The sequence below is a fragment of the Nelusetta ayraudi genome, unplaced genomic scaffold (genome assembly GCF_046127955.1).
Source record: "Nelusetta ayraudi isolate G7.1 ecotype Tasmania unplaced genomic scaffold, CSIRO-AGI_Nayr_v1 ptg000007l, whole genome shotgun sequence".
Classification (NCBI taxonomy): domain Eukaryota; kingdom Metazoa; phylum Chordata; class Actinopteri; order Tetraodontiformes; family Monacanthidae; genus Nelusetta; species Nelusetta ayraudi.
Window position 1 is genome coordinate 4,069,402 of NW_027466057.1, and position 18,183 is coordinate 4,087,584.

The following is an 18,183-nucleotide window of genomic DNA, read 5'->3' on the forward strand; positions in this document are numbered from 1 at the left end:
TAAAAGGGGGGGCGGCGGAGGGGGGGAAGAGGCTGATCGACGTGCGCGCACTGTTGATTCGCACAGGCTTGTTTTTCAAGGAGCCAAAGCCGGTTGAAACTAGGCCTGACAAGATTAAAAGTTTTAAATGCTAATTATTATATAACCTGAGGGGGAAGCACAAGGTTTCTCCTTTTTAACTTTTCCCCCCCTCCCCAACGCCGCCGCGCCGCTCCGCAGATGTGATCCCCCGCGCCTGACGGAAAAAAAATTGTGCCGCAAAAGCAGATGTGTGTGCGTGCGGCAAAAGTTGTCATCACGCGCCGCTTTCATTTAAGGTCTGATTGCGTTCGCAGATGCCAGTGATCATGCATGCGGGCGACAGGGAGGAGTGTTATATTAGTCCCCGGTGCCTTCCAACTCATGATACCTTTCCCAAACCCACAGATTCTCCAACTCCACGAGGAGAGATTTTCACTTTGATGCTCGGCAGCTGTTGAGAAGCAAATGCCTCGGCAGCGCAGACAGGTGTCTCTCTCTCTCTCTCTCTCTCTCTCGCTCGCTCTCTCTCGCTCGCTCTCTCTCTCTCTCTCTCTCTCTCTCTCGCTCTCTCTCTCTCTCTCTCTCGCTCTCTCTCTCTCTTTTTTTTTTTTTATACACTCACCGCAAACACAGATTGCTGCGGGATGTAGATTGCCTGTGGAGATGACCGTTTGTGTGAAATGATAGTGTATTGGGAGGGAGGAAAAAAAAAAAAAAAAATCAAGACTGCCCCGGGACAGTCCACAGACCTGCGGCGAAATGTATGTTCTAGAGAAAATGACACAACAGCGAGCGCTGATTGCTGTAATGACACATTGCCAACCACATGTCTTTCATAAATGGAATCTAGCGTTTTAGGCCGAAAAGAATCAAAAAACCGAGCCGAGGCGTGAAACAAATTCACGGCGTAGGTTTTTGCTGCTAAATTGCCGCATCATGTGCGCTCGGGATTGTCGAGGGTAATGGAGTTCACGTTCACAGTGAGCTTCGGCGTCTTATTGAAGAGATGAAAGGAAGTTTGATCAAGTTTTTTTTTTTTTTTCTTTCCCTACCGCGAATTCTATTTGAAATTACTTCTGTCTGACTGATGCCCGCTTCGTATTGACGCAAAAGCCCTGAAAGCGGCGAAGAAATGGAACTCTTCTGACACACAGTTCAACACTTAGGGTATATCAAGGCTCTCTGTCTCTGCCATTTTCCTCCCGGTATGCAAAATGGAAGCTCTAACCTGGGGGCATGACAATATGATTAGAATGGGAAGTCATTCCCCCTTCCATCCTCGCGGCCGCTGTGATAAAAATATAAGAAAGTGATTAGGCGGGTAGGAAAAAGCTTGGTTCATTCATATTTTATACCGTTTGAAAAAATAATCTGACCTATAGACACCGCGGTTCACGCCGGATAAGTTGAGAGGCAGACGCCGGAGTGAGACTGTTTAATTTCAATGGAATTACTGCATTATTTACGTCATTAAAGAAAAAAGGGAAGAATAAAAAAAGCGGGACCGTCGTATAACCCACATCCAGTGGACAGATGCATTAATACAAGGCTGGAGATGAAAATAAGTTGACAGCGTGGCCTCTTTGCAGAGAGATATCCAAAGTCAGCCTGATCAGTCTAGCATAATGTGACGGTTATTACATTTGGACTGTATATTTATGTGTATGGGTATGCGGCAGGGGAAATGGCATGCCGTTAGTGGGAAATGCATCGCGTGTATTGCCTGTGAGCTTGACATTAGAAAGACATGGGTTGAGCTCCACGGAGCGTTTGATTCAGGATGTGCCAGGTTTGGAGTTCAGCAGTGGTTTATTCAGGGAGAGGAGGTAAGAGGCGCCAGGTGTGACCGAAAACAGGCACTTTTTTTTTTTACTCAATGCTTGGTATTCTGACTGCATTGGCACTTGGAGTGTGTTCACACTGAGCAGAGTGAGAATGCCGTTGACCAATCACACTGAAAGCCAAACTAGGCTTTGTTGCAACGCCTTGGACGAACCTTAAACCGTTGCTTGCACTGTGGCGTCAGCGTGCAAGCATGCTAGCCGTTGAGCTCCCGGCTAGAGCTAAACTTTTTTTAATCAGCCGTTAATGTTGTGGTGGGATTATGGTTTATATAGGATTGAATGCAGAATTTCACCTACGATGTCTATTCCGTCTGTCTGTCGGTTTATTTCAGCGGTAGTTCGAAAAACGTGCGCGAGCTACGACAAAACTAGCCATGTTGAGATGAACGCACACAGTTCAGTGCGCCCTGCATTTTAATACACTGATAGCTAAAATGTCATGAGAAACAAAACATGTTGAAAATTGCACATTTTGAAGTCAATTTCTTCGGGCCTCTTGGGGAACAGAAACAAACTGGAGATTAACCTGAATTCCAATTGATTAACTCTGTGTGAAATCGGTTTTAATGAAGATTGTTGAAAGTATTGACTGTGTTGGGGATGCAGTAGATGCCTCTGAATCCATTATTCATGTAAGCCTGGCTCGCAGGCATGTTTGTTCGTGCATTCTCGCCATCAACCTGCCCTGTTTTCATAAATGTTATTTGTCAGCTGAAGGGAGTTTTTTTTTTTCTTTCTTCCCCTTCGATTGGCACGCGGTCTGAGTTGCCTTTTCACGATGAACGTTTTTGACTTGTGGTCGGAAATAAAAATCACAGTAGCTTGTAGCTGAATGTGTTTCAAATATGACACACTTCATACACTGCGTAGCTGATACTGCTAGTAAGGCTAATGCCATGGCACCCGATGATAACATTTGCTAGCAGCTTGCAGAGTTGATCATTGCATATGCACAAATCGGTATTTAGCAGATAAAAAGCAAGTTAGCTGTTAAAAAAAAAAATGTTTTTCAAATGCACATCAGAACTCCAACCCGCCTACAAGAACCAATCTTTTTTTTTTTTATTGGAATGCTGCCTGTGAGCCATAAGGCAGTAAACGTGTTTGTGCAACATGCTATTACAGCTTTACTGCCGCTGCCCCCGAGCCTCCACTTTTCTCCTTTGCCAGACCCAACCAAGGTGAAGCGAGACGCCCGACATACATTAAGTCTGACCCTGGACCCAAACATTTACATACACAAAACACAACCCGCGTCTGTTGATGTCCCCATAAACATGACACATGTGATGTGGCTGTCACAGGCAGGCCGTGTCACTGTGACCGCCTGACATTGTGACAGAGCCTGAGCACCAATTTACAATTTTGTGTACCTGGGTGAAATGGGAGCACTGGGGTTGTGTGCGTGTGTGTGCGTGCGTGCGTGCGTGCGTGAGTGTGTTACACCTTCAGGTTTGCGGAGAGTCTGATTGCGTGGGCGCGTTTATGCCTCCACACTTTGACAGCGCTGGTCCGGCTCCATCCCGTAGGTCAGCTGGGGTTTAATTGTCACCCTTAAATATTCATGGGAACATAGAGTAGATAAATGAAGGTATAAGCACACTGTAAAATTTTCAATAGGTCAGGTGTCACTGACTTCACCGGATACAATTTACTGTACGATCTGACATTCACTGCGACGCCAATTAATGTGTTAAGAGCATAAAAAACCGAAATCCTAATGGCATTTTCTATTTCTGCATTATGAAGTAATGCACAATGAGATGGATACGTTGGAGACTAAAGGCGCGCGGCAGTAAAAATGGGAGCACTTTATGGGGTTGTTTAATATAGGTATGAATCTGTATAATTCTAACATAGACCCAAACCTTTGATTCTCGCACTCATTACTTTTTACCTGAACATGTCACCCCGCTTGATAATCCCAACACGGTGGTCAAATTATTTCACACTTTATCATAATACTCTGGGACAAAGAGGCGATCAAAGTGTGGGAACCACCGGCCAGGCCAGCAGCACGCAAGTATTTCGAGTAAGTTCGAGCTCAGCCGAGTAATTGAGCCTAACTTAAGTGGACAGTTAAGTGAAAAATTGCAATTTCACCCATTTGCTGCTCGCCCTAATGTCGACGGGGGCTCTGGTGACATTTCCAAATCCATATAAATTCTCTGGATTTTCAAGGAGAGGAAGAATTCCACTTAGTGGAGTTTTATCATGGATATGGACTTGTAATAAAAAAAAAAAAAAAAAAAACAAGTGGCCGAACATCCCTCCGTTCGACTGGCGTGGTGCCGTTCAAGTGTCAGGAAGACGCAGCGGGCCGCTTTGGCAGGAAATGTAAAAGATGTATGTCCCTCCGCACTTCCGTTCTTCCACCTGCAAAGCCCCCTTTGGATTTGCATGCGCACTGCGGATGCGGGTGAGTTGCGAGGTCATCTTGCAGGGCGCCTCGCCGTGGGTGCTCAGCTAATGCTCAACAAAATGTATCTGTTTGAGCTTGCGCATTTTCGAGAGCAGCGCGGAGTCAGTGTGCGGGATACAGGGAGCTCTGGAGGGGGTCGCACCCCCCCGATTAACCCCCTGTGCACCACCTGAAAGCATCAAAGCAAAAGCAAAATTTAAGGCGACCTCGTGTTTTTTCAAAAAAAGCTATATGCATACATATTTGTCTAATATTCCGTCTTTAAAAACGCGTATGCTGCACGTTAAGGAAATTTAGAATAGTATTGAGTAACAATCCAAAGGATGGGACCCCCCCGGATATTGACCGTTATTTCGCACACTGTGCAGAGTTATGGCGTTAGCCTGAATATCAAACAATCATCCCTACCTGTGGGGAGTGCTCCCACAAAATGGAACCTCTGTCACGTTTGCGCACAGCGACTGAGAGGCGCGTCAAGAAGCGAACGGTCTCCCAGGAAATATCCAGTATCGGTTATATCTGAAGTTAGACACGACGGAACATCCGCATGACGAGCGACTGTAGGGAAAACTGATGTTGTGCCTTCTAGTATCTGACATGCTTATGATAAGGACACTTTTGATTTGGATTTCAGGAAAAAAACAAAAAAAAAATCATATTCTGACATATGAGCGCAGACCCAAGTGGCAGCTAAAAGGTGTTTTCCTTCTATTTCTTTCCTTTTTTTCCCGCCCGTACCCGATCTCACCGTGACCTCCTGTCTACGTAATTAATCGTTTTTAATTTACAAGCAAAATTTCTCCTTATCACTGGATAAATGTTACGCCACGGTCCAGACGGGCATATTTCCAGCGCCGCGCCCGCCGAAAGCCAACTTGACCCGACTGGGCCGCCCAGCTGCCTCGCTCCTGCCAAGGTGAGCATCCCCTCGTCCTGTGCCCTTCCATCTCTCCCCTTAATGACTTATTTGACGATAATTAACCCTGAATCCAACAGAGACGAGCCTGGCGAGAGATTGATGGCCCCGTCGGCCGGCTACACCTGTTCTGCTGCGAGGCTCCCGGCTACCAAACTATGGCCAAATAGACGCCCCCGCTCGCCCGGTGTCAAAGATAAACACGGCTCCCTCCCCAGTGGCCTTGGGTGCTCTGCACGGCGGCGCCGCCGCGACCTGCAGCACCGCGACCTGCAGCACCGCGACCGCGCTCATTATGCTGCTCGAGGCGGGGAGAGGGGGGGCCGTCCTTCGTCGCTCCCTTTTTGTCCCAATTAGCCACACCGTCCCTTTTTAACGGCCGCACATCTGCAGCCACGCGGAGATGCAGATGGTGCGGCTCACTCAAAAGCTCGTCTCAGCCGGTCAGTCCTTTCATCAGCGCCGGTGCATTCAGAAAGGGGAGGCGTTGGGGAGGAGACGGGGAAAGTGCACATTTGGGAATTTAGCAGCACACAGGTGCCGTATAGTCGACAGCTGAGGCGAGAGGCGGCCAGAAGATCTCGCTTTCGAGCGCTTGTGGCTGTTCTGCGGCTCCTCCATTGATTCTTGTGATTAGTCGCCGCACACATTCTCTTTGATTTTGAAGTTTTCCGGTAAATATACCCACATGTAGCGCACTCGATTCTGTCGTCGGCGTTTATCAGGCCGATCGTTCTCGTGCCGTGGCAGAGCACATCTTCATGCCGCGGCTGGACGGCCCTCGCAGGCACACGTGCTTGGCATTACCGCGAGCACATGCTAATCACTTCTCCACTTTTTAACTCGACTTGGAGATGTTCCCCCGCTCTCTCTGCGGAGGCCCTGATCTTCTCAACATGTTGGGGTTTGGAGACATCGGGGAGGAGGGGAAATGTGGGGAAATAATTGAATGCAGGGAGAGTGTTTAATTTTTTCATAAACATAGGAACCACCAAATGCACACAACTAACAATGTAGCCCCAAAGCAGATGTAGAGCGCTTTTTTAATTTATGGAGAACGCAGTGAAATGGGCAGATGGAGCAAGAGGGAGGTGGAGGCATGCTGAGGGACTCCACTTTCTCTCTCTTCTCACCTCACAAACAAGAGGAGCCTGTGAGTGTGTGCCGCGATCGCACACAAACACACACCCACACACCCACACGAGCGGCGCGCGCAAAGAGACGCAGACGCGCGGCCACCCCCGACATTTGCACCAGTGGCACCGCACGCCACCCCTCCACACAACAGCACACGTCCCCATTCTCCAACACATGCAACCAAATATTATCTCACCACCATCACACACACACACACACACACACACACACACACGCGAGGCAAATCCTCAGGGTTTGACCGGACCCGATTGAGAGCGCTCAGTAATGAAGCGCCTCCCGCACCGAGTGGAGTCTGCAGCGAGCGGACAGACTTCATTCTGGCGGGCCATATGCAGGTATGAATATGCATGGGAATCTGTCACACGAGGCAACAAGCGCTACATGCGTGATGCCAAAGGTCACCAGTGTGAGGAGCGAAGCATTAGCGCTCTGCCGGGCGTTTGCCAGGCATGCAGGGCTGCGTTTTTCGCCGAGCGTGGGCGGACTGCGAATCGTGCCCGACGTGCCGCGTGCGCAGTCCTTGGCTCACTTTTAGAGGACGGCGTTGATTGAGAAGTTTGCCCGCCTGTTTGCGGCGCGAGGGAGTTTGATGGAGGCCCGCGGCCCGATTCGAGATATCTTGTGCATCCTTTGTGCGTTTCTATTTGCACTTGTATATTTACGTGCGCCGTTTCAAATATACGTCTGTTGTGCATTGAGAGATGCTACTCTGCAGATCTCGGTCGGAACCAGTGTTACTGTTTGACTTCCTGTTTCCTTTCTGTGGCTTCCAACCAGTCTGCTCATTCTGACACCAGACAATCATGCAGCGTCTTTCTCCACACTACCTCCACCTGCTTGGATATTTTCTCTCTCTGGGAGCGTTCTCTGTGAACACTAGAGATGGTTGCGAGGCGGTGAAAATCCCAGTAGTATGTGAGACACTCAGACCTGTAGCCTGATGACGCCAACAACTGTGTTCACTCTGTTCAGTCCCATTTCTCCCCTGTTCTGATGCTCAGTTTGAACTTCAGCAAGTTGTAGCATCTCGTGCCTGAATGTACAGAGTGGTTGCCATGTGATTGGCTGATTAGGTGGGTGTCTTATTGTTACAGCACATGGCAAATTACACGCACAAGGTAAATATTTGGTGCTGAGTGAGATTTTAAATATCACTCAAGGTTGTACTGACTGTATGGTGCATTTGACAGCTTTAATGCTGACCAATAGAACGTGGGTTTAATTCTTCAGGTTACTGTTTCTTGTTTCTTTTTACTCAATAGTGATGAACATTAAGAGGCTTTTGCTTCAGTTCAACAGTTGAATCCTTGAAGCACATTTTTAGCTCTTTGTTGATGTTTTATTACCGTCTCCTGCCGCTGTCTGTCTGTGGAGAACGTGACCTTATGTGCGTTTGATAGATTCTCAGCTCCAAAGGTAAACAGTATCAGTGCAGCTTTTTTTGAGGAAGAAAAAAAAACTCACCTGAGAGCACTCGAGGAAACTTTTATGAAAAGCTTCGCAGGGAGACGGCTTGAAGGCGTGCGGTCATCAGTCACTCCTCTCAGATTTCTTGATCAATATAAACCAAGTGCGACTTTTATAGTGTTTCTTTGGAAACAAACCTGCACCGAGTACAATACGCGCGACGCACTGGCGCCGAGCCAGGCAGTCACTCTGAAGAAGCCCGAGTCGCTTTCCTTTCCTTCCCTTTGCTTCATCTCAGCGTTTTTCTCCCCTTCTCTGGTTTGCTTTAATTGGCGTTTGATTGAACAAGTTCCCTCGCAGGCACTGCTACTTGACATGGTTTTGTTACAGTAGGACTTGGCTCTGTGGTCGACGCCTTTCATCTCTCCCCAGACGACTTGCAACTCTATTTCAAAACCCACATGTTTTGCTATTATCATTATTATTATTATTATTTTTAAACCAGCGAAAAGGGGGGCGAGAAACAGAACGAAGCAGAAGATGTTTGTGTGTCGGACCTGCGCTTCCGACGAGGCCCGGCTATCTGCAGCTTGTTAACTATTTATTTGCAGCGGGGCGTCACGGTAGCGCAGTGCTCCGCCAAAAACACACGTGTCCCCAGGCGTGGCCCAGGCGGCCTCGCTGTCCCACAGTCTTTCTTCTGTAAATTCCCCACTTAAAATTTCATGATCTCCGCTCGGCAGGATACCACTTCCATCATGAAAGAGTTCTCCAGCCTAATAACCGTTACTACTCTGGCGGAGCCATCAAAAACCTATTTGTTTCAACAAAAACCCTCTCCCCCATGCGACGCTGCCGGGTAATAATGCCAGATAGGTTTTAAGGGCAATGAATTGTGGAATTACCATTTTCTCCTCTCTCTCTCCCTCCCTCGCCCTCTCTCCCGCTCTCCCTGTCTCTCCAGATCATTATATGAAACACTTAATTATTCATTGGTAATGCCTGTCATGGTGAAATATTGTCCACTGCCAATCTGAATGCATCATGCTGCCGCGGCCCTGCCTCTCCTCCCGAGGTTAATGGCACAGCCCTCGCTTGCATTAGCTTGGCTAAATGCAGTGCACCTCATAAGTCAAAGTTCCCTAAGTGAGTGGAGAAGTCGTCGCCCTCGAGCGCTCCCTTTTTCTTTCTCCTTCAGCACGCGGGTCAGTGAGATCATCGGTGGCGCGGCGCCCCTCCTCCCCCCCCCCCCGGCCGCGGCGGCGCGGCGTAATACATAGGTGTCCTCGTTGGATCTTTATTGTTTTATCTGAAGGGTGGCGCGGCGCTTGATGGAGCGCTCGCCGCTGCCGTCAGGGCTTTTAAAGGTGAGGGGGTAGTGAGGTGGGGGGAGGGGGGCGGGGATCGGACCGCCGTTGGCCGCGCGCACGCCGGGGCTGTGAGCACCCACCGGCGGCGCCTATAGGGTACCGAGTGTTATGACTAAATTATGACACTGACATCAGTCATTCCGCGGCGCGCGCCTTCAATTTGGAGCGACACAGACAGTATTAAACAGATTACGGGGGGGACAGTGACGACAAGGATCTCTCAGGTCCGGCGCCAAGATGCATGGCCGCGACGTCGCCGCCGCCGTCGTATTAATGCACTCTGGCGTGCGATATTTCTTCCCGCAAAATATGCAGCGCTGACAAAAAAAAAAAAAGCAAAAGAAAAAAGAAGAGAGAGGTAGTTTTGTGCACTTTAGCAAATTGCGCGTTGATCGTGTCGTCCCCCCCCCCGATAAACGCCACGCCGTTTTGTCATTGGTTAAAAAAGGATATTACACCCAATATCAAACACTTCCGGGGATAATAACTTGTCGGGGAAACAGGCGGAAAAAAAATTAGATGGTGTTTTGTATTAAAAGGAAATGCTGACTTATGGGGTCGTGCAGCTTTTGGTCCGAGGCAAATAAAAGGATATAATCCGAAATAATTCATTTTGCCTGACGGGGAGGTCAGTGCTTTTCAACCTGCGCTGAACGGAGCGAGCGGTAGCAGGAAAGTGGCAAGAGAGTGGCAGAGATTAATACCGTGTCCTAAAAGCCAATATGTATCATTATTTCACAGCCTCCTATTAGCTGCTTAAACATGTATGACTTTATGTCAGCACATTATTAAAGGTGCTGCTTACCTCACCACTGGGCCATGTAAGAAATATAGCAGTTGCGGGACAAATGGGGGCACGGGTGGGGCAAAAAAAAAAAAAAAAAAAGAAAAGTTACGGGAGAAGCTCGCGGATTGTGTCGCCTCTGTAACGAATGCCGCGGAACCTGGAATTGCGGCGAACCTGTTTTTGTCGTGTTTTTTTTCTTTTTTTTCTTTTTTTTTTTTTGTTTGTTTCTGCACGACGTCTTTCATCATCTCAGGCGCTCATTAAAAAACCGGCGAGAGTTTTAAGAGGCGCGCCGGACGGCTCCTTTAAATCATTTGTTTGTTATTGTCTAATGACTCGCCGATTCCGACGGCACATTTGGGTGATGAAAATTCTGACCCTCCCCTCCGCAGTTGACTCCTCTCACTGTAGAGCTCATTAGTGAAGCCTGTAATCTCATTAGACGATGCCGGGGTAAGGTGGTGGCGCCGCAGCGACAGAGTAAACTACCCGCTCTCCTACTTCCTCTCTCTCTCTCTCCCTCTCTCCCTCTCTCTCTCTCTTTCTACCTCTGCTTTGCACCACGAGCGCTAACAGGTGTGGGAACGAGTGGGCGAGCCTGGGACAGGTGGGGTCCTCGCTCACCCTCCTCGTCTAATTGCTGCCGGCGCCGGATGCTCTGCTCCCGCCGCTGCCTTTCGTAGCAGTTGGTGTTTGCCAAGAGGCTTTCATGTTTGTTGTTTCCGCTGCCGATTTGCTACGTATTTGTGTCTCTGTCAACACGAACGCTTTTGCATCCCGAGCTGGAACAGAAAAAACATTTTTTTTTTTTTCTCTCCCCGCCGCACGTCCCCTGTGGATGTGGATACCACCTGCTCTGGAACAGGCTGAAGTTTTTCAACTTCCAGCTACAATTTGATGTTGAGTCTTGAGTCTTCTCTGACTTTACAAAAAAATTTAAAATAAACACTAGAAAATATAGATGTATATACCTGTATATATAATGTACATACACACACTACCAGTCAAAAGTTTGGACAATGCATTTAATGTCTTTTCTTTCATTCTCATGACTATTGACATTGCAGTTTCTCGCTGAAGGCATCGGAACTACGTATGAACACACATGGAAATATGTCGGAAACAATAGAAGTGTAAAATACACTTTTTCAATTTAAATTCTTCAAAATATCCACCTTTCATAAAAGCCATATTTCAAGTTATTTAACGTGTTTCTCTTTGCTGCATAATTACATATATCTTGCTCATATATTTGACGTCTTCAGTATTTATCTGCAGTGTAGAAAGTTGTAAAGGTGTGTGTGTATACAGATGCATAGACCCAATCAATATAGATACAATATTGCAATATATTATAGCGATATTGTTTGTTTGTTTGTTTGTTTGTCCTCTCTGCATCAGGCTTCCTCGGTGCTGAACTCCCCTGCCTGTATGTTTCTCTCTGCCAGACACGTGGAGCCCTATTTATTGCCTGAGCTTATTTAAATAATCACCGTCATGTCAACGCACATTATGGCCCCTCTGTCAAGGTAATAACACATTGTCATTGGTGTTGGGAGGCAAATATTAAACCATAGATCAATGTTTAACTATGCATAATGACCTGGATGTGCATACAGATCTGTTTCCTTTGGCCATATTAGGAATAACTCAATGCTCTGAATCATAGCAGAAAAGGCTGTTGTTGCCATTTGGTTTTATTTTTGATAAATAGCTGAGGCAATGTGTACGTGTAGTACAGAATATGAATATGTGGGCCTTTGTTTAAGCAGGATGACCTTTTAGCATAAATGCTATATACTAATTACTTTAAATTGTGGTTAATCAATATAAACTTGTTTTTTTGAATGTGATAAAACAGCCTGAAAGCACCCAGGAAGTGCAGACTTGAGTTTTTGTATGATGTCATAAAAAGGAGTTTAGGGCCTATGATGCAACACAAAGCCCCCTGTGGTCTCTCTAACACAACAGGCCTTTTGTTTTTTTTCCTTTTTTTGGGGGGTAGGCACTCTATCCAGGTGGGTACACTCACACTCACACACTCAACACTTCCTTATCACCGCTAAGTGATGACTCTGCTCGAGGTGCAATGAACCATCAGTTGGAAAATCTCCCCGCCGGCTGATCCTGAGTCAGTGTGTGTTGGGCGCCGGGGGTCGGCGGTGTTGGCCCCGGGGATTCCTGCGTGGATCAGCTGTTGCTAGCTGAGCCAGCAGCTAACAGAGCCCCAGGGAGCTCCAGGTGGGCCTGATTAGCTCTCCACGGAAGACCAGAGGGCTGCGGTGGGGGTCAAGGGAAGGCGGCTCGGGTTACCTTCGCAGATCAGGGGAAGGAAGGGGAGGGCAAGGCGCCGGTGTGCGCAGCGGAAAAGGCAAATGAGTGGTTGGCGGGTAGATAGCGGGGAATTAGACACTTGGCGGCCCCGCGGTCTCCATTTCCCCCTGCAATCAGCGTGACACCTGGCCTCTTCTTAATTGGTCAGGATACCTCACCTAATCCGTCTCCTGTCCTCCTCGGCGTCTGGAGCCCCGCGTGCTCGGCTCGGCGTCGAGGCCAACGGACAAAAAGCCGGGGATGAGAAAAGGGAGGGCCTCCCTTTGAGGGCTAATCCAATTAGATAACTGTTAGGAAACCGTGAGTAGAGTTTCACGTCCCTTAAAGGTAGTCGTGAACTTTGGCGACCTCTGCGACCTCCCGGAATACCATCTTGAGTCGCAGCAGGGATCCCGATGTGCCTCTCTTGATCTCTCTGGCCAGAAGGGGTTTCAGTCTGTGTGTGTGTGTGTTCACGCATATGTTGGACACACAGACAGATTATAATAAATCAAGCAGCAAGTCGACACGTCAGGGAGACCAACTCGGTTTCTCCCTTGAAAAGCCGTCTGGCTTCAGTTTGGCTTTAGCTCAAACTTAATGAACTCCTTAATACTCTTATGTAAACACGGGCAGGCACAACAAAACGAGACAGCACAGGAGCAACTCTTGCATACCAAACTGCGCAAAGTGCACTACAGGGACCCGTCTGATTTATTCATATTTACAGAATCATGATTGCCTTAGGTGGCGTCTTTGCTGGTAAATATATGAATATGCATCGGCGCCTCTTTTAGAGACGTGCTTTGACTCGCGCCTTTTAACTCCGGCAAAGACGAACAAACCAAACAAATGAATGAGAAAGTAAATAAACAAAGAGGCCGTCCCAAAATGCAATCTGGCTCTGTGCACTTTGAAAAGGCGTCACAAGTGTTGTTAAAGTTGCGGCTTGGACCTCAAGTGTTTGCCAAAGGTGGCGCCACTGACCGGCCAGCAAAATAGCCCCCGTAATGTCCCGGCATAGTGATCAAACAATGAAATTTAATCAGTGGCCTCCGGTCTACTTCCCATAAAAATGTGTTCTCTAATATAAAGTTCATTTCTATGAATATTAAAGCAGCATATCGGCTGCTGAATATTTTATTTGATCTCCACCTTTAATAATGCAAAATGAGGAATAGAACATTTACCCCCTTTTTTCCAATGGATGAGGACTCTGTCCACTGCATTATATCACGCTGCGCATCACAAGTGCCGGGAAGCTTCAATATAGGTAGCGCTTAAAAAAAAAAAAAAAAAATCATAAAAAAAATAAAATAAAAAAAACGTCTCCCTCCTACATGGGATCTAACACCAAAAGCTCAAGGCGTTCCGGCTGTCAGAGGAATGCAGCGAGCCAGAATGATAAAGGTCTGAGCTAAATGTCTGATGTGAGGCGCCGACTCGCTCGACGCTCACCCTCACTTTCAATCCTAACTTTGATTTGGCAAAGTTATGCGGCGGGAGGAAAGGGGGGGGGGTGGTGTTAGCGGTGGCGCGCGGCTTACCGGGTAGCATCGCGGTTACGTAAGGGCTCTGCAGCCTCCCCGCGTAACTTTGGATGCTAATGGAGTTTAATTGTGTGACATTATAGGCATGCAAATGAAGTGTGTAGACATGGCAACCCTGTCGGAGGAGAAGAAAAAAAAGGAGTGAAAGCCTTGAGGCTGTCTCCCCTTTGTTTCCTTCCCCTCTCAGCCACGTTCTCTAATTGTTATATCCTCATCATTTTAGCTATTTGCTGCTCTCTCTCGTTTCCTTTCTCCCCACTCTGAGGCGTCTTTGTGCGGCGCAGTCATCAAGGTGATAATTGCATCGGCGGTCCCCCCAGTAGGAGACGTTCTTAATTATTTCAGCATCAGGCAGCAGTTACACAGGCTATTAATGCTTGACTCCACAATTATATACTTTGTTTGATTGCCTTTTATCAGTGGGATACAATGGGGCTTATTTGCGGCTGATGAGAGCAGCGCCCGAGTTTCATACAAAAGATAAGTCACACACACACACACACATGCACACGCACGCACACACACACTCTCTGTGGAAGGTCCCTTCATTCACATGCAAACGTCGGTGCGTCGCGTTCAAGTGCTTTTTTTCCAGCACCGCCGCTGAAAGGGACGGGGTCAGCCGGTTTTGCTGGGTTTTGTTTCTTTGCTCTGAGAGTCGCCGCTCGGCTGCGGTTGTTGACACCCTCCTGGAAACACGTGTTTCTTGCTCGGAGGGATTCGCTCGCGTGCGCCCGGTGGGAGGCGGGGGGGCAAGCGGAGGCGTGGCGGCCGCCGCCTTTTGTCCTGGCTTCCCTTCGCGTCGCCCTCCGCTACCTGCGGCTGCAACAACCCCCAAAGCCGCCGAAAAGTGACATTATATTCAGTACGCCGCTTCCTAATTCGATTCAGGCCTAATTACACTGTGCTATACACCTGGCATTGGCCCCCTTCTTACCACATTCCTCTGTCTTTAAAGTCTTGGCCCGGGCTTCAAAGCCGCCTGGATTTGATGATAGTCTGGCACTGGTCTGTGTTGGCTGCAACTTAAATGGGATTAGAGTGTTGCATGTTGGAAAAAAAAAAAAAAAAGGCGGGGGTGAGGGGTAGGGAAAGGGGGGTGGGTCTGGTCTTCATCCTAGCATAACAGGATATTAAGAGTACTTTTCAATGTCAGAACTTGTCAGAAGAACCGGGGGGGTGGAGCTGCAGCAGCGGCAGCAGAATACTTCCAGACCGTCCAAAAATAAATCTGGGAAGCGTGTCGTCAATTCCTTCGCCTTCGTCTTTTCTGCTCTGTCGGGTAATGGAGACGCACGTGGCCGGATCGCATCCAATCAGGTGCAAAACCTCTCGGACAGCGCCTCAGCTGGCCGCCAACGTTATTACAAGCTAAATTGGGCTCAGACGTTGCCAGTCAGAGCACCAGATGTCAGGTTCTATTTGAGATGCCTCCGCGACCGCAAATAAATGAGCGAGAAGCCAGTGTTGAAACGAAAGCGCGGACCGGCGAGCGCCGCTCGCAGATGTGCGTTCATGTCCGCTCGCCCGCTGCCAAATCCCCTGCTTTAATTATGGTCCGACCGCCAAGCTGGAGCGGTTCCGTTGGCCGTCGTTCAGCCGCAGCGAGGCTGGAAACACGACCGCCGAGGCGCGAGCTACTTCCAAAGTCGAGAAAACCACGTTCGCGGCCGTGTCCGTCCACCAGTTGAGGGCTCCTTGGCCGGCCCAGAGGCCGCAAATTAGGGCGGCACGCCGATGTGCGACGGTCCTCGTCCAGATAATAACACGCTGTCAAGCAGGGCGAACGCAAAGTGCATCGATTTCTTTCCAAGAATACACAACAACTTGCCAGGTTCATCCTGGAATTGGGCAGCGTTCAAAAAAGTAAATCAAATCGTAGCCAAAGTTATAAGCGAGTCGTCCACCAGAATTGTTGAGTTTTTCTAGGAAGAACTAATTCTTTATGACCACCAGCATGCAAGGCCAGCAGTGCACTGACGCTTTCCGTTATCTGTGTAGCAGCACAAAACCACCTGCATTCGCCCCCATACTGTAGATCGTCTGTGCTGCTTTCAGACGAAGACTCGGCCCAGCGTTAGAGTCCTTATTTCTCTGACGGACGTCCTCGAGCTACATTCACGAACTGGAAAACATGTCAACTGCTGTATTTGTATTTATTTGCACTGTGTCAATGCAGTAATCTCCATCCAAATAACACACTGCCGCTCAAGGAAAAATCTTAAAAGCTCTGATTTCTTTTGGAGAAGATCCCAACCAAAGCAGAACGACTGCAGCATCATCGCATGCCTCGTTCAAATAAACCAGCGTAACCTCTACAAATGGGGCAGCTAATTTACTACACAGGCTTGTGATATGTTTCAAGTATTTATTAGCAACCACAGAAGCGAGTGAATGTGTTTCACTGGAGTTTTGACTGGAAAACTTTTTCCCGAAAGAAGTGTTTCGAGGTCACCGAAAGGAAAGAGGCTTTGACCGAAACGGCGATGCTTGTGATTTTCTCACAGTTGGACTCTCTGACCCTCTGTAGCGTCCGTTTTTGGGAGATGGCGATTCTTGCTGGGCCTCCCTCTGACACCATTACTTCCGTTTAATGGAAATATTCCCGACTGGAGGGCGACTTGAGTCAAACGGGGCATGGCTGGAGCCGCGGTGGCTACTATAATCTGCACCGCTTTCCTCAGACCTACTGCAGGCTTGGTGCACACTGGCAATCCACACACACACACACACACACACCCACGCTGCTGTGACTAACACATGCACAGCAGTCATTGCCCATGCAGCAGGACATACATCAAGACCACCGTGTGGACATCAAAGATCAAATTACACCTCCCAGTATGAGACACATTGATAACCCTGATGTCAGTAGGAATCCAATCAAAATCTAAATTGTGCCCCACTAAAACGGCCCCCTTGATTAGTTCTCCAATAAAATCCATTTCCTGCCCTCGCGCCTATTTTAGGCACTTTATTTCCCTTGTGGCGTCAAGCAATAGGCCTCAGTCAGGACTCCCGTCTCGCAAGGTGCAGGCATGATGCGTGTCCGCCTGCAGAGCTCGGTGCCTCGCCTGCTCCCGGTGAGAGTCCATGGTTAGCTGGGGCGATACTCACCGCTGGCTGTAATCTTTCTGGTCCACCCTGGGCAGAACCAATTGGACAAAGCTTTATTTATTTTTGTGGGGTTGTGCCACTTTCTTTCTATTTTGCTACACACTTTTAGAGCATCACACTCAATTCAGGAGATTTTTTTGTGGAAAGCCGGAAGAATAAAATGTCACAGATGTGGTCATGGCATCTGTTCGATCTCTGTGGCACCAATCTCGGCACTGCAATTCATTGACTGAGAAAACTCATTGTGATATGCTATTTTTTCCCCACATAAATCGAGTAAAATCTCTGTTTTCAAGTTAGTTACGCTGACAGCGGCTTTAATTATCCGCCTGATGCTTCAAGGGGAGTGTATTACTCCACTGATGTTTCTCTTTATTCCCCCGATTATGTACTCTATGCCTCGAAAATGACCTCAGAGCAATGATTGCCGTTTCAGTCTTGCCTCAATCACTGAAAATAATAAGGGATCTTCCGAAAGCCACGATCACTGATTGGGATGGTTGAGTTTCTTTTTTTTATCATTATCTTTTGTTGTTTTCATATCCAGTGTGTTGGGTTCAGCAGAACTGAAAGTATATGCTGATGATGCACGTTTAAGCTCGCAAGAGACTGACACTCAACACTGACTGCATCTTCAGCCGAGTCAAAATATTGGTGGATTACCGCAATGGAAATACAAAAAAACTGTCTTCTGTGAGTGTTGAGGATGAAACTGCATAAAAAAAACAAACTTAAAGACGTTTTGATTTACATTAATCGTGTTAACAGTTTTTTGTGTGCGAAAGACGTAGCTTGTCTGATTCATGTTATTAGACTTTTGCCCATTGAGCACCTGTGCAGTTACAATGTATTAAATGCTTTACTTTTCTTTTAAAAAAAAAATGTCTCGACAGATTATATTACAAAAGCAAGTTGGTGACCCACGATGTAATGTTTAAGTAAAAACAAACTCATCGAAAAATGTTTTTAAGCAGCAGCGCAAATTGTTTTTCGAAGCGTCTGAATCTGTCGGCTGTGTTCGTCCGAGCGGTTCTGTCCGGCAACACCTGACCTAGCGCGCCGCTGACCCGTGTCCCTTTGAAGGGAAGCTCGTAAAGGGTTAAATGCCATTAGTGCTCAATCCTTAGCGCCGCAGTGATTTATCATTGGACTTGGCACGCGGCGATTTGTTTACCCATGGATCCGCCCCTTCAGTCGCACGTCCCGCCTTCAGGACCAGATTCAATCGCTCTCTCGACGGCCAGAGTGCGGCGACAGCTTGACAACGTCGGACGGACG